Source organism: Excalfactoria chinensis, chromosome 3 (genome assembly GCF_039878825.1).
Source record: "Excalfactoria chinensis isolate bCotChi1 chromosome 3, bCotChi1.hap2, whole genome shotgun sequence".
NCBI classification, from domain to species: domain Eukaryota; kingdom Metazoa; phylum Chordata; class Aves; order Galliformes; family Phasianidae; genus Excalfactoria; species Excalfactoria chinensis.
This window is the reverse complement of record NC_092827.1, coordinates 27646875-27661951: the sequence shown is the minus strand read 5'-3', so window position 1 is coordinate 27661951 and position 15077 is coordinate 27646875. Positions and strand designations below refer to the sequence as shown.

General features: G+C 38.5%; 1 protein-coding gene across 1 annotated transcript in view; it reads right to left on the bottom strand.

Moving 5' to 3' along the window:
• The window catches only part of KCNQ5 (potassium voltage-gated channel subfamily Q member 5), a 250172-nt gene that overhangs the window by 136473 nt on the left and 98622 nt on the right, over positions 1 to 15077 (bottom strand). The gene's annotated exons all lie outside the window — the stretch shown is intronic.

Sequence of the window (15077 nt, the reverse complement as noted above, 5' to 3'; positions counted from 1 at the left end):
AGGCATGTCATTATTACACAGGCTCTTACACTGCAAAAATCTGGATCTCTTAAAACTGGAAACCTTCTTTCTCTGAACAGCTGTACACACACATGCACCAACATCATGTTTCAATCTGAACACTTCCTCTTAAGAAATACAGAAGATGGGACTCATTGGGCAACCTTCATCTGAACATATCATGTTACTGGCACTAACTGAAGAAACTTATATGCATGTGCTCTGATTTATGACAAGATCCACATTTTTTCAACCCACAGCACAAGCAGTGGTCACTTAATAAACAACTACAGAGTAATTTGTTTTGTTCTCACCATGTGGTCTTACGACAAATGCATTTTAGTTGAAGAGTTGTCTACTACTCCTCTGTGGGCTGCTTATTGTGGTGATATCACAAATAATAATAAAACTATTTTGTAGTATGCTGATGGGGTAGAAGACATATTAGTTCCCATTTTAGCAATCTAATTGAAGCATAGGAATTAAGACAGGGAACTTCTATTAACTGACTCTTCCTACGCTGACCCAATCAGCTGTCAGAAAATAGGCACACAATCTCACCTTCAGCTCACTGGTACTATCACAGGAAGGGAGGCCTTCTGGCTCTTACTTCTGTAGTAGCCCAGGGAAGCTGACAGCACTCAGAGCAGCTGGAACACTTGCATCTTCAGTAGTAAAACACTTTCATCTCCAGCACAGCTCCATTTGCAGGAAAACTGCCCCCTGGAAATGGTCTCTAGACCACTTAATGGCAAACCATACTGGCATTGCACTGGGAAGAATACTGGCTGTACCACATCAGCTCAGGAGACAGAAACATGAGTTTGCTAGCACAGGAATTTCTACCCAGGAGTGAACCCAGGCCATGTTGTTTGTAGAAGTTTAATCACCAAAATCACTTTCTTCCATTTTAATTCCTTAGAAGCATTGCAGGAGTCAGTCGACTACACAGAAACTGGACTGTTTTGCTTGTTTTTACAGGTTTTTTGTTTGTTTGTTTTTAAATCACATCACAGTGAAATCCTATGGAACCTGAATATCCATTGTGCAGCGTGTAAAGGTAATAATAGAAAATGTATGGCTTGTCACTACATCCCATTACATATTCTGGATAAGAATATTATTAATGTAGAAAACGTAAAATGGATTACTACACTGAGCAGATGATGAGCCTGAGGCACAAAGTACACACTTATTCGACTCCTTTTTCTTTGGTGGGGGGGAGGGAAGGAAAAGGAGAGTAAACAATGTTTGCCATTTGTGTAACAGCTAAATTTATCACATCGTGAAACTGATAGGCTGAGGGACAGGAATCCTTCAACACAACATCAAGATTAAGTGGGGCAAGTCTCTTCTCACTTGTGACAAATGACAGGAAGAAGAGAAATGGCCTCAAGTTGCACCAGGAAAAGTTTAGGTTGGATATTAGGAAGTACTTATTTACAGAAAGGGTAGCTAAGTACTGGAATAGGCTCCCCAGGGAGGTGGTTGAATTGCCATCCCTGGATGTGTTTAAGAGCCGTTTGGATGTGGTACTCAGGGATATGATTTAGCAGAGGGTTTTTAGAGTTAGGGTACTATGGTTAGGCTGCGGTTGGACTTGATGATCTTCAAGGGCTTTTCCAACCTGGGTAATTCTATGATTCTATGATTAAATATTAGAATAGTCTTCTTGAGAAGGGCATTCTTTATGCATAAGCAAATCTGTGGCCAAAGGGTATGAAAACCATTTTTAAGCACATATCACTTAAACAAACAAACAAAAAGCATGGATTTTCCCTCCACACTGCTCCCTATGTATGCACACTCTTGAAAGAACATGAAAGCATACATTACATTAAGCAAGATACCTCCAACAGTGTTCAATATTTTCTTCTGATGCTAGTAACTGCCTTTCTTCCTTTCCCTGCTTACTTTTAACAGTTGCATCCCTCACTTGATATTTCCTTTGCCCTGAATCCTCAATTTTTGTGTTTCCACAACATACTCTACCTGATTCGTAATGCCAAATAACTTCTTTCTTTTCTTTCCATTTTTACTATTAATATACTGAGGCTGCTATTGTTTTAAGATGCTGTGTTTCTTTTTGCTGTGAAAACTGAAAATATTTCTATTCCACAAGTCATTATTTTAGGAAACAAGATTTGTGCCTTGATACCATGTCTATCTTATCATTCTACTATGCAGGAAAATGAAGCATCTGGAAAAACATCCTGAAAGTCAAAACACTTCAAAATCCCGAGTAGCAAAAGTTATCGTAAAAGTCAAATTTCTTCAATTGATCCCTGCTAATTGCCTAGTTGATGTCAACTACTTGAAAATAGCCAAAAGAAATATCTTGCAGTAGTAATATCTAGTGAAGTGTCAGAAATGATAAATACTAATATCTATTTTAGAAAAGTTAATTTTACTCTGCTTTCATTGTCCTCATTCACACCCTAAATACAAGCACAAGAATAGTAATGTTTGATAAGTTTTCCTTATTATTTTTGAACCCTTGGATTTTAACTAAAGGTACTATTTTATGGAGAAACATTTTTGTTCTTTTTTTAACGTCAGCATGCAAATATTCAACAATTCAAATACAGTACAAAATAGAATAAGCCTAACCTAATGGAAGAAATATAAAAATAAAATAGCTTCCTTTGTATCAAATAAGAGATTCCCCCACTGTTTGCATGAGCTTTTTAACTTCGCAAATTTAGCACAATATGTTGTTATCAGGTGAAAATTATTGTTCTGCTTTGTGCAGAAACACAAAGGCAGACATGAATTGCTATGCATTGGAAAAACAAGGCAATTGTTTTGCGTCAATATAGGAATGTGAGAAGCAGCACCACTGTAAGCAGCCTCTGCATTTGGTGTTCTGGTTCTTCTCATTCTATTAATTATCAGGGAGTCAAACCTTCAAAGTCTCCTTGCACATACAGGTGTTTTGATTGCTGGTTTTACTACTAGAGGAAGGAAATTACTGTATCAAAATTTAAATGCACAAGATCAGCAAAGATTTTACTTGCATGAGCTGTATAACCCAGGATCGTACCGTGGCACGTTATTAATTATTTCACAAATAATCTGTATGCTGATAATATATAAAGTGTAAACATTTAGAAATGACTGATAGAAGTCACAAGCCTGGTGAAGTCACAAGCCTGGTGGGGATATTGTTTTCCTTAATGGCTTTACACACACACATTGGTTAAAAGCTTTACGGAGAGTTACAAATCATTTTCATAAGCAACCTGCTGCTCTGAATTTTCTGTAGCAAATCTGTATGCAAATATGTATATCAATTACTGAATTTGTGTAAATGGTTTACAAGTTCAATATAATACAAAACACCCATAAGCTGGTTATAGTGTATCATGAATAAATTTAGACTAAAACTTACAAGATGTGTAAATATTTGATGATTAAATTTATGAAATGGTCCTACAGGGCAAGAAATGCAAACTGTTTGAGTCTTATAAGCTTATGAAAAGATCTATCTAAAATAAATAGGAGAAATTCTGGAGACAGAAAAAAAAAAGTGTGTGCCTCTGTATATCCAAATACATCATCAAATGAAAAGACTGGACCAAAGCATCTTCATTATAACTCTTACTTATAGCATAAACCTCATACTTAGAGAGTCAATTGTGGCCGCATATGGCATTTAGGAAAACATTCAGTTGCGTTGCAAGTACACAGGGAGTACAAGGACTCCCCATAAATAGGAGGTGAAGAAGGACAAAGGCAAAGCTCACTTGGAAAATGGAGATCACCCACTTAAAGCAAGCATTTATCCTTCTGCCTTCTCCAGCTCTCAGACAAGTTCACTTGATCACGGCCAGGTTAATCTGAAAATTTATGATCAAGAACAACTATTTTTTCAACAAGTCAGGTTATTAGGACAAGCTGGCTTGCTTTATGCTGTTGCAGTTCTATGCTATCCAAGGATACTGTTATTAAATACATTGTTAGTACACAGGAGACAATATGGTGATTCCCTCAGCCTCTTCAGTGCATTAGAAATCTACTATCTGATTTTTTCACTACAGCTGCTAATCTTCTAGGATGCAAGGAAATGCCCTGCAGCTCCTCAGATGTTGTACTAAGAGTCAATGCAGTCACTGTGCCAGGAACCACCTTGAACTCACTGCTGTTTTCACACTGCTATGATTATGACATGCACTGACTTTGATATCCCTTCTGGCCTTGTGTTCCTACAAACTTCGCATATCTGGACAGATAAAGAATCTCTTCACAAAGCCTTCTCTGTAACAGGAATATATGGCTGAGCACTACAGATAAAGACTAGAGCTGAATAACTTCACACTAACGAGGTTTTAGAGTCCAAACCATTAAGCAGTGACACTGCGATAGTAACACATTACCACTGGAGCTCCCTGTAGTTTTACCATCATATGAGTCTGATTTAAATTATTTTGGCACCATTATGAATCAGTAGTAAGAAACAGGTTTAATCTTGTACTGGCAACAAAAACCTTTAAATTAGGACTTGGATTATAACCAACATGAGGTTCTTGTTAGTCAGTTTTCTGTAGCCTGTGCAGACTACGTAGATGTATATACACTGCTAAACTGTGTCCAACCACAAATACCATAAACTCAAGTCTGTTTCAAATAACAAAGTTACTCATAGGCTAGTGAACTTTTGCCCCTGATTAAGGCATTCAGAAGATTTGTCTTTTAATGCTGTAGAAACTATGGAAATGTTTTTCTTATAATGATGTAACTTTCCATTCTAAACAAGAGTGTCTGTGTGGTTGCTAGTGCCATGTATCTCTCAGTTGATGAGAATACACTACTGGGTTCTCAGATCTTCTGATGAAGGTAAAAGGGCATTGTTTAACACAGCAGCAGCTCAGCACCACACAGCCACTTGCTCATTTACCTGCTAAGTGGGATGAGGGAGAAAACTGGAAACAAAACAGCACTCATAGATTGAGATAAAAACTATTTACTAAGATAGAAAAGCAAAACAAAAATGTGTTTACAAATATATATCTACTTCCACAATGCATTAAATTGCCACCTGCTGACCAATGCCAAGGCTAACAATACAACTACCTGATGATTGACACAACACTTCTCCCTACCCACGACAACCAAACCATCTGTGTGCTATTAACACTGCAACCAGGACACAGGGTGATGCATGGGTATTCTGTGCCTACCTTAATGCTCCACTTGCTCATCCTCCACTTCCCTAGAAAGCTCAGTTTCCAGTTCCACCCTATGAGAGAACCAAGCAGTGATTGAAAATTTCCACCTGGCCAAGAGCTGAGCCTCAGCAACCTGAACTTCATCTCCTGCATGATGAGGTCTAAGTGGGGAAAAACAAAAACGTATGCAGGTAGAACTGAATTCTACCTCCTAAAATGATGGTAAACATCACAGCCATGATACTGACTGCTGTTACAGCTGAGCAGCAAATCAATTTGATAGCGAGTAGCGTAAAGACAGCAACACTGCTTGTTTGTGCCATCTAACAGCACCTAAAGGAAGTAATGTCATACTGCAACATGACATTGCCAGGAAAGGGAATGGACTAAAAAGAGAAACAAGTAAAGCAGAAACATTTCCAGCAGTATTTGAGTTTGTTCTGTTCAGGACTGTCACCTTCGTGATCCTGGACAAAAGTAGGACATCAAATTGCTTTTATAGATAAATTATAAAGAAGAAAGTAAGCCTACGAGCAACAGTACTAGAGTTGCGTCCCATACCTGAAGTTCCCATTCACATCTACTCTCCCATAACGCAGAATCCTTTATTGTAATCTAGTATACAAATGATCCAGAGACCATCCTCCAATTTTCAGGCAAAGTATCACAGCTTGGCTCATGTGTGTCAGGCACGTCCTACCAAGCAAGGTGGCAAAATCCAAACTGCTTACTGGCAGTGGTCTCTGGCTTGTACTTCCCTGACCATACCGGGCATAGAAACTGCTCAGGAGAGGGCTTCTCCTCACAGCCCTCAGTTATCAGGACCCAGGACCACTGCCAAGCACTGCTAAGGTGCTAAGGGAGATGTAACATACATACTCCCCCTGTGCATTACTCCCAGTTCTTCAGCTCTCTTATGGGATGTGCTAATCAGGACCTGTTCACTAACACTGAGTAAGTCTAAGCTAAGCTCCTGTATTTCTCTCACGAAGACCAAAACAAATGATTTTTGGTATAGGAAGATCAGTTTCAGACTCTTACGAAGGGAATTACTCAAAAGGTTCTACAAGTAAAGTATTCTTGCATGTCCAGGCACTCACACAACTTTAAAAGACAAACCAACTAAAAATATTCATGCTTTGGTCTAGAGAGGATTGAATGTCACATGCATTTGTACTGAGTATCTGCAAAGAATCTATTATTTGATAGACGTTTGATACGCTAGCTAGCTGTCTTCTTTTCCCCCTGCTTTCTTTCCTTGCCTTTTTCCTCTTACTTATACATTTCTTTCTAATCATTTCTGCATCTGTCAATGACTTCATGCTCTTAAAAGCCAGGCCCTATGTGGCTCAGAATTTTCAGTCCTATTTTAAGAAGTGAAATTAGCACTCATGTCCCATTTCATTTTGGTGAGAGCGAGGGTCCAATTTTCAGGAGACTTTAGGTTTGTATTGATTCAAAGAGGTACCTGTCAGGGCTTATAAGAGCATCAGAGCACTTGGAGTTAGTGTGAATCAGGTACTTAGAGTACTTTGTCAATTTGAGACTGCAATAAGGATATTATCTGAAACTGTTGAAGCCATTTTGCTCCAAAGTGCTTACACTGCTTTGAAAATGGATCTAAGGCTGCAATGACACTTATGTAATTTTGGAAATGCTGCCCTTTATCCTCTCACACACTGTGCTTTTGTCTAATGCAGATTTACAGTGGAAGAAAAAATGCTTTTCATTTTAGATGTCTTTACTGTAGTTATCTCCTTCTGATTCAAAAGCAAGGACTGCTACAGAAAATTGAAGCATCTACTTTGCAATAGCAGAAAAACCCACTGAACATATCTGCTAGAAATCCACATAACTCAGTATGTGTTGACAACTTCACTATGGAAAAGACAATAGTGTCTATTCTTACTTAGAGGGTGGTGAGGCACTGGAACAGATTACCCAGAGTTTCAGATGTTCCATCCCTGTGGCATTCAAGGCCAGGCTGGATGGGCCTCTGGGCTGTCTGATCAGGTGGTAATCCTGCCCAAAGCAGAGCGCTGATACCAAATGATCTTTAGGTCTGTTTCAACATAGGCCATTTTATGATACTATGAGTCTTTGACTTGCCTTCATTATCTACGAGAGGAATATTTGATTAGTATCAGAATGAGGCTTATCAAAAGTAGGACAATTCTGTTAGTCAGAGAGTAGTGAAATGTAAGTATATATGTAACTACAAGGCCTGCTTTAAAAGTAATGCCTGCTATTTTATTAGGTTGGCCCGTGATGTCAGGGACAGATATTGTTAGTGTGACAGTAGAAGATGAACGCTCCTCACAGTACTCCATTATATTTTGTTGCCACATGACAGATGGCAGCAGAGGGGCAGTCCGTGTCTGACATGGAAGAGTATATGAAGTAAGCATGTGGAATTGAATTCCTCCACACAGAAAAAAAAAAAAAAAATGGTTCCCATTGGCATTCATCAATGTTTGGTGAACATTTATGGAGTTCAAACGACAGATGTGAGAACAGTGAGGGGGTGGGCGGTGCATTTCAGCAGCAGCAACAGCAGATCACCTCCACTGGTACAGATTTCAATGAGCACAGCATACAGGCACTTGCTCATTGGTGGTGACTATGCCAAAAGAGACAGATCTGTAGCTGAGAATTTGCTCTACCAGATGGTGTTATTGTGCTCTTTGTATTTGTTGTAGTTTCCATGGAAATAAATAGAGGGCATTACTTTCAAAGCAGCCTACCTAAATAATAGATAAGTGACAATTGTTTATGCATACGTATCTCTGATCATCTTCAACAGATGCCACACTTGACGAGAAGCACAGAAATAATAGGAAGCACTGCAGGACAAAGAGCACAATAACAGAAGAGACATCTGGGATGACTTAAAACCTTGAACATGAGGTAAACGAGGAAAGAAAGAAGAAAATCTGTAAAACAAAACTGACAAAGTTAAACTTTGGTTTCATCTTCCTGCTGGGTTCTTGATGAGTTTGAAGGGAATTACTGCACCGTGGCCACCTCTTGTCCCAGCATTTGGGCGAAGAGGATCTGCAGCATTGAGAGAACACCCAGGCCCATGTCATGCTGCACCTCTGCTTGGTTCCAGCACTTTCTTCTTCCACATTTTATCACTGCTTACCACCAGCTCCCCAACACAGATGTCATAACACAGTGTCACACACTTTCCTGGTTGCTGCCCTTCCTGCACACCTTGCAACAGTTGCCATGCACACAGCCCTAGAAACTACACTGCATTTGGTTTGCACTGGCATGTACAGCAGTTCAGTGTAATGGATACTGCCAGTCCAAGAGTGACATTTTATTTAACTGACAAGAAAATAGATAGGGGTGGCTGTGAGCTTTATTAGCAAAGATTTGAGCTGCCAGCTATGACTATGTTCAAAATTCTCTCTTCTCCCTGCACTGCTCTTGATTGGCAGCAGCTCAGACTTGGAAGAAAAAGGAAGAGGGGCAGAACAGCTGCTTCTGAATGTTAAAAGCTATTTTGGTAATACCACTGCTTTTGTTGTGTGGCAGTAGTACAAAGTACAGAATGTGTATACACATGGACCTGCTCTGCTCTTTTGTAATTATTAATTTATACATAACAGATTCACCTTCTTAAATAAAGATCTTCTAATATTCTTCTACATCAACAAAGAAGCATATAAGCAACCCATTAAAACAAATAACTTCTTTAACACCACAGGCTGAGGTAAGCTCCAGGCTGCCTTATGACTTAATACGTCAATGTTCATACACTCCGTTAAATATATTGAAACATAAATGGATAAGTACTTAGTGCCCAAATGTCCAGATATGTAAGAAGTGTTGGGCTATTGGGTCCATAAAATAAAATAAAATAAAATCCCACAAGATGTAACACAAACCTCATAAACTCATATTTATGATTTTTACTATTATTTCATGATATGCCTGGGGAGTGTATGAAAAACTTGCTTCCCACACTGATGCATTTCCAGCAGTCCTTGAGCACCTCTGGGAAATGGGTGAGTCCCACAGCTGTGTAAACTGAAGGCACAAAGGGAGTCAGGCTGGATTAGGACCCAGGGCTGGCTACCTTGGCTGCACATTATAAGTAACAGAGATGTGCTGTACATTTTCAGCATAGAACTGAAGAAAGAATAACAGGGATCTGTTGCCACAGAACTCAACTGGTCCTTGCCAACTCCCAACTGGATGATAATATCACACACGCCCATGCATTCAGAGCTCAGTTCATCCCAGGTGCACTGTCCCTGGCAGCAACACAACATATGGATTACACTTGTCTATATCACACTAAACTGAACTTAGTCACTCTTTCCACTGACATGATTTTAACAAGGCCTTTATTCAGTATGAATCAGATTTTTAGATAATTTCTTCATGGGGTTTCTCTAGACTCATTAGCAAGTAACCTTTGAAAAACTTCAGCATAAGATAATTTTCTGCTTTCGATGGCACTGAAAGTGCTGACTGTATCAGGAGATTCAGTTTGAGAGGAAAAACTGAACTACACTTAAATAATTTCTTAAGGTCTTATTATGTAGATCAACAGTTTAATTAAATCATGTGATTAATTACATCCTTATCATTACAGAAGATAAAAGCGTCAGTGGAGTAAAAAAAAATTCTTCATTTGACACTTCACCAAGGATAAGGAAAAGGCTGAAGCACTCAGTGCTTTCTTTGCTTCTGTCTTTAGCAGTCAGATCAGTTATCCTGTAGGGCACTCAGAACCCTGAGCTGCAAGACAGGAACAGGGGGCAGAACAAACCCCACCATATTCAGAGAGGAAATGCAACTGCACAGCAGACATCAAATAATACTGAAGTATCCTAAGAACATGATAATGACCAGACTGAGTCATACCCATGGTTCGAGCACAGTAACTGCCAGTGCCCAACAGAAGAAGTCTATGCAAATATATAAAAATAGCAAAATGCATTACAGCATTTCCTTGGAAAACTGTCCCAGGCCCAGACAAATGTATCATCTTTGCAGCTGACAGCCTCTTTTTCCTTCCATGAATTAATCCAGCAACTTCTTCAATCCATCTAAACTGTTTGTATCCACAACACAGAGTAACAGAGCTCCCCAGCTCAGCTCTGCTTCAAGTAAAGAACTGCCACCTCTGCTCAAGTCAACTTGCTCATCCTGCCTTTATTTCACATTCCCTACTTCTTTCTAGATGCAGGGATGCATCTCTTATCCATTTTTGCTGCGCCACTACTCACATCTCTCTCCCAGCTTAAGGAGTCCTAGTCCACTTTATTCCTCATAGAGAAGCTTCCCACAGAACATTTCTCCTTGTACATCTCTGAATCTTCTCCAGTTTCAGAAGATCATTTTGGAGGAACCAGAGTTGTTCATAACACCAACGCATTTGTGCAGCTGCAAAATGATTTCTACTTTGTTTCCTTCTAACATTAACTCCAAATACCACAGAATGGCTCGGAAGGGACCCCAAGGTCAACTTATATCACATTCTCTTTTTTCCTTTGATAGTTACGAACCTCACCTTTCCACAGAACAGACTGTTTTAACTTTGTTATCTCATTCCTGTGTGGTATTTGTTAGCTAATAGCCCATCACTCAAACTCTGAAGGAAGGATTGCTTCTTTTTCCCCCCATGTGCATCACTTCACATCTGAATTTCATCTATTACTCCAACCTCTGGCCATTCAGATGGTCTTTCTGCAGTTCTTTACAACAACCCATACTCCAAATAACATGTCATTCATCATTTATTTCTTCGTCCCTTTATAAATCACTTACATAGTCAGGCCAGGACTAAAATGCTGATCTACCCATACTACAAAAAAAGAAAAAGAAAAAAAAGAAATACATTATTACATTCTTGTCCATTTCTTACACCTTTTAATCAGTAGTTTTTTTTACTGTGGGGAACTACCGTTTTAACCAAGGATAACTTTGCTTAGGAATCTCTAGTAAAGGATCATGTCAAAATCCTTCTGACATCCAACGAGATTACATCAATTCATTCTCCTTCATTTGCATGTGGAAACCCTCAAAGCATGCCAGTGAGTTGCTCAATTCTGCTTTGCAAACCTGTGCAGACTTCGCCTCAGTACACTGCAATGTTCATACACGCACTGATTTTATTCTTATTTCTTTTGGTTTCTTTGTACTAATTGCAGACAACGGGTTTGCTTATCTGTGAGGTCATGGATCTCCTTTGGACTCCTCGGAAAAATGCGTCCTATAAATGACCTTCCTACCCTCTGGTACTGAAGCAGTTTTAGAAAACAGCCAGAAATGAGAGGTGGTAATTCATCGACTTACAGCTTCAAATTCCTTCAGAATAAGATAACAGACAACACCATTACCAAGCTACAGAGTCCGAATTGTAAATGTATTAAGGCAAAAAAAAACAACAAAAACAACCCCCCCCCCCCCCCAAAAAAAAAGAAACCCAAAAACCAAACACCTCAACCACACCCCCCAAAACCAAAACAGAACAGAAACCCCATCCACCCACCCCACAAAGCCTCAGTCAGAAGCCCTATTTCAGATCTTCCTGCAAAAAAAGATCTCCACACCTTTTTTTTTGCAAGACATAACTTCCCAGACTCCCCAAAGCTCCAGTCTGAAACACCACTGGGAGAGGAACAAGCAATGGAGATCACATGCTTTACCTGGAGCTTGATGTGCATTCCCAGGAAAGATCTATGCTAACGTGCACATCTGATACACTGCTTCGTGGACTAATTGCCAATATGCTTTTCTTTTCTGTGCTTTAGAATGTTCTCACTTCATCAGTCCAGGTAATAGCTTTCTATTTTACCACAACTGGTTTCCTTTCCAACATATTTAAACTCCCTTTCCTTCCATCCCATATTTTTGACTGCATCTGCTTAAAATGTCCTCTGCCACTTACCATCCTCTATCTTGCTTCTTTTCCTAGCTAGTTTCATCCCACTGTAAAATGGTGGCTCAGTTTCACTTTTAAAAGCAGGAAGCTATCTAATCAATAGCAAATGACAGAATATGAATTCATTTCATTAATGCATTTGTAATTGGATGTATAAACTAAGACAATGACAAACCACTTTGTCAATGTACAGTTACCTAATTTAAATAAGTAGCTGTTAGCACAGACTCATTCTAGAGTATTGCCAAAAGTAAGCTTCAGCCCAGCAGTGCCAACCTCTTTGTTTGAGCTAACAAATAAAGACTCTTTATTTCTCTCTCCACTCTTGGTGTTTCAGAACAGTGCTCCCATTCTGCTAAATGGAGCTGTCTGGTTCCTAAAATGCCACTGCTGCATAGAAATTTGGTAGTCTGTTACAAAAAAAAAAAAAAAAAAAAAAAAAAAAAAAAAGGCAGAAATCAAATACTATGATTCATAAAACTGAATTATGAAGAACTCATGAATTATTTTCCTTCAAAACCAATGTAAGCAAGTGACAGCCTTCTGTTTCCCTTTCATTGCTCACTAAGGATGTTTGAAATAGTAGACCTTTCCTAAACAGAAGACTGGTGTGAATGAAAATTGCTTACTGTTGTATTTATCTCTTAATAAAGTATTTCCAGAAAAAGAAAGTATGATTATAAAGTAAGAAGCTTATTATGACATATATAATAAAAAGGAATAAAATGAAATGGGAAAATATGGCTAATGATTGCACATTATGGTTTTTGAAGTAATCAATACATACAGGAGACAAAATGCTCTGATTTTCCTGTCTGTCAAATTAAGATGATTCACAGAAAATTTCTTGGTCAAAGTTCATGTTTTGCATCTCCTTTAAGGCAGAAATAAAAAGGTAGCTATGTAGACAATGTTAAAACAAAAGCAAACAATAAAATGCCAAATTCCACCCCAAAAAACACAACATGGATTAACCATCAACTACCAGAGGGATGAATGTAACCAACCTCAACATGGAAGCACGCCTAAAGCATACACATTGGGACCAAGGCACAGGACCTAGATGCAAGTTTTTCAACAAAGCATACTTCTGCCAAAGAAAAAATCCAAGATGTTTGAGGGGGAAAAAAAACACTTGGGACTTATGATATACTGGAATGACTCTCCAGATTTGGCATCAAGGAATAGATAAGAGAAAATAAGAATGTGGTAAGAGGATGAAAAGGAAGGGAACAAGAAAGATATGTCTACTCCAGAACAGTTTACTTGCCCTAAATAGCAGAGGGCAACTAGATCCAAACCTCTGCATGTGCTGTTTATGTTTTGATCAAATGCGGCACTAGCGTGACTCCATCTCAGTCCCAAAGATGTTCTGCTCTATTTAAAGAGCTCAATATTGATCATGCAGGAGAGAAGCCGACTTAACAGCACACTTGTCAGGAGCCCCTACAATCTCATGGATGGGTCAATATGTAGTCAGGCATACAGGAACAACATATGGTTCTTCCACAACTTACAGCCCACCTTGTTATTGTAAGCTGGGGTCTCCTTACGTATGGGTCTACTGAATAAAGTACACTGACCAAACAAGCTCTGACTCAGGAAAACATTATATTCTCTTGAAAGCAATCACAGACTGCTATTTAGGTAAATCAGTTTCTCACAGAAGGGGTGCATGCCTTTGACTAATGTAGTTCATTTATTCTGAAAAAGTAACATGATTCAATTGTACAAGACCAGTATCAGAGAAAACTGGAGGAATTCTTTCCATTCTCCAAACCCTTCGAAAGTAGTAAGGGGTTCAGTGACAAAATCATTTGTCAGTAAGTCTTATGGTAAGCATACACTATCTTAAGATCTGTTTTACTCTTGCTACTTTTCATTTTTGCTAAGAATTTCAAAAATTAGTTAATGTGTATTTTTAAGTACCAGCATTAACAGCCAGAAGTGTCCATACCCCTTGGAAAAGGGCAAAGAGACTGCAGCACGAGATCCATCTAACTGCACTGTCAGCTCTGCAAGTGTCCATAGATCTATCAAATTTCCTACCTATATTAAATATAATATTAAAATTGTTGTAGATCTGTGCCATGGAATCATACTTCTTTGTCATAACCCATAGCAAGAGGAGAGGAATGATTAATCATACCTCTTTGTTTATATTTCCAGCTGTAGCAGCTGTTTATTGATAAACTTGTTCAATAGTACAGAAGAAAGATTCATGAGAATACTGTAGAGCTTTGCTGCACCCCCTTGATGATCATTGGCTAGTTAACATAAGCTTGCTACCTTGCCATTGTTTAATCCATGTCACACATGGCATGCTGATTCTGCAAAGATTTGTTCCTTAACCAACACACTAAATCTCTTATACAGGTCACTGACTCACAGGAGCTAAATTTTTGTACATATAATGGAATAATACTGCTATTAATTAAATACTAGCCCAACTATAATGCGTCTTAGTTCAACTCCTTCAAATTAACAAAAGTTTTAATTAACGACTACTGGCTCTGCAGATGGAAATTTCTTTTCTTGGCTCAGACTTCAAGTCAGAAGCTACAAGTGATACATGTGACAGGTGGAAGCAAACATTAAGAAGTTTATTTGCATGTTAGTGTTTTCCTTCCTTGTAAACTAAGTTTAAAAGTTGCTTATTTTTAAATACGCCTTTCCTAAAGCTTTTGTTTTCAATTAGAAATACCTGTTAAGGAATAGCACAGCTTTACAATGCAAGCCTAGCATGGACGCACTCAGATTAATTAAGACACATTTTATGTAATTATTTTAAAATATAATATTCTGCTATTCATGTTTAATTAGGAAAAGCTAAGTAACCTTACAAATCACATTTATCTTGCACTTTCTTTAAGTTGTTATTTTAATTCTGTCCTTGTTAATTGAAAATAGCATAGTTAATTCTTGTCATTCATAACCAGTTTGTTGTCAATTGAATTCTGAGCTGTGTTAATGCTACTCTATTTGCTTTCAACATGGAAGCATTC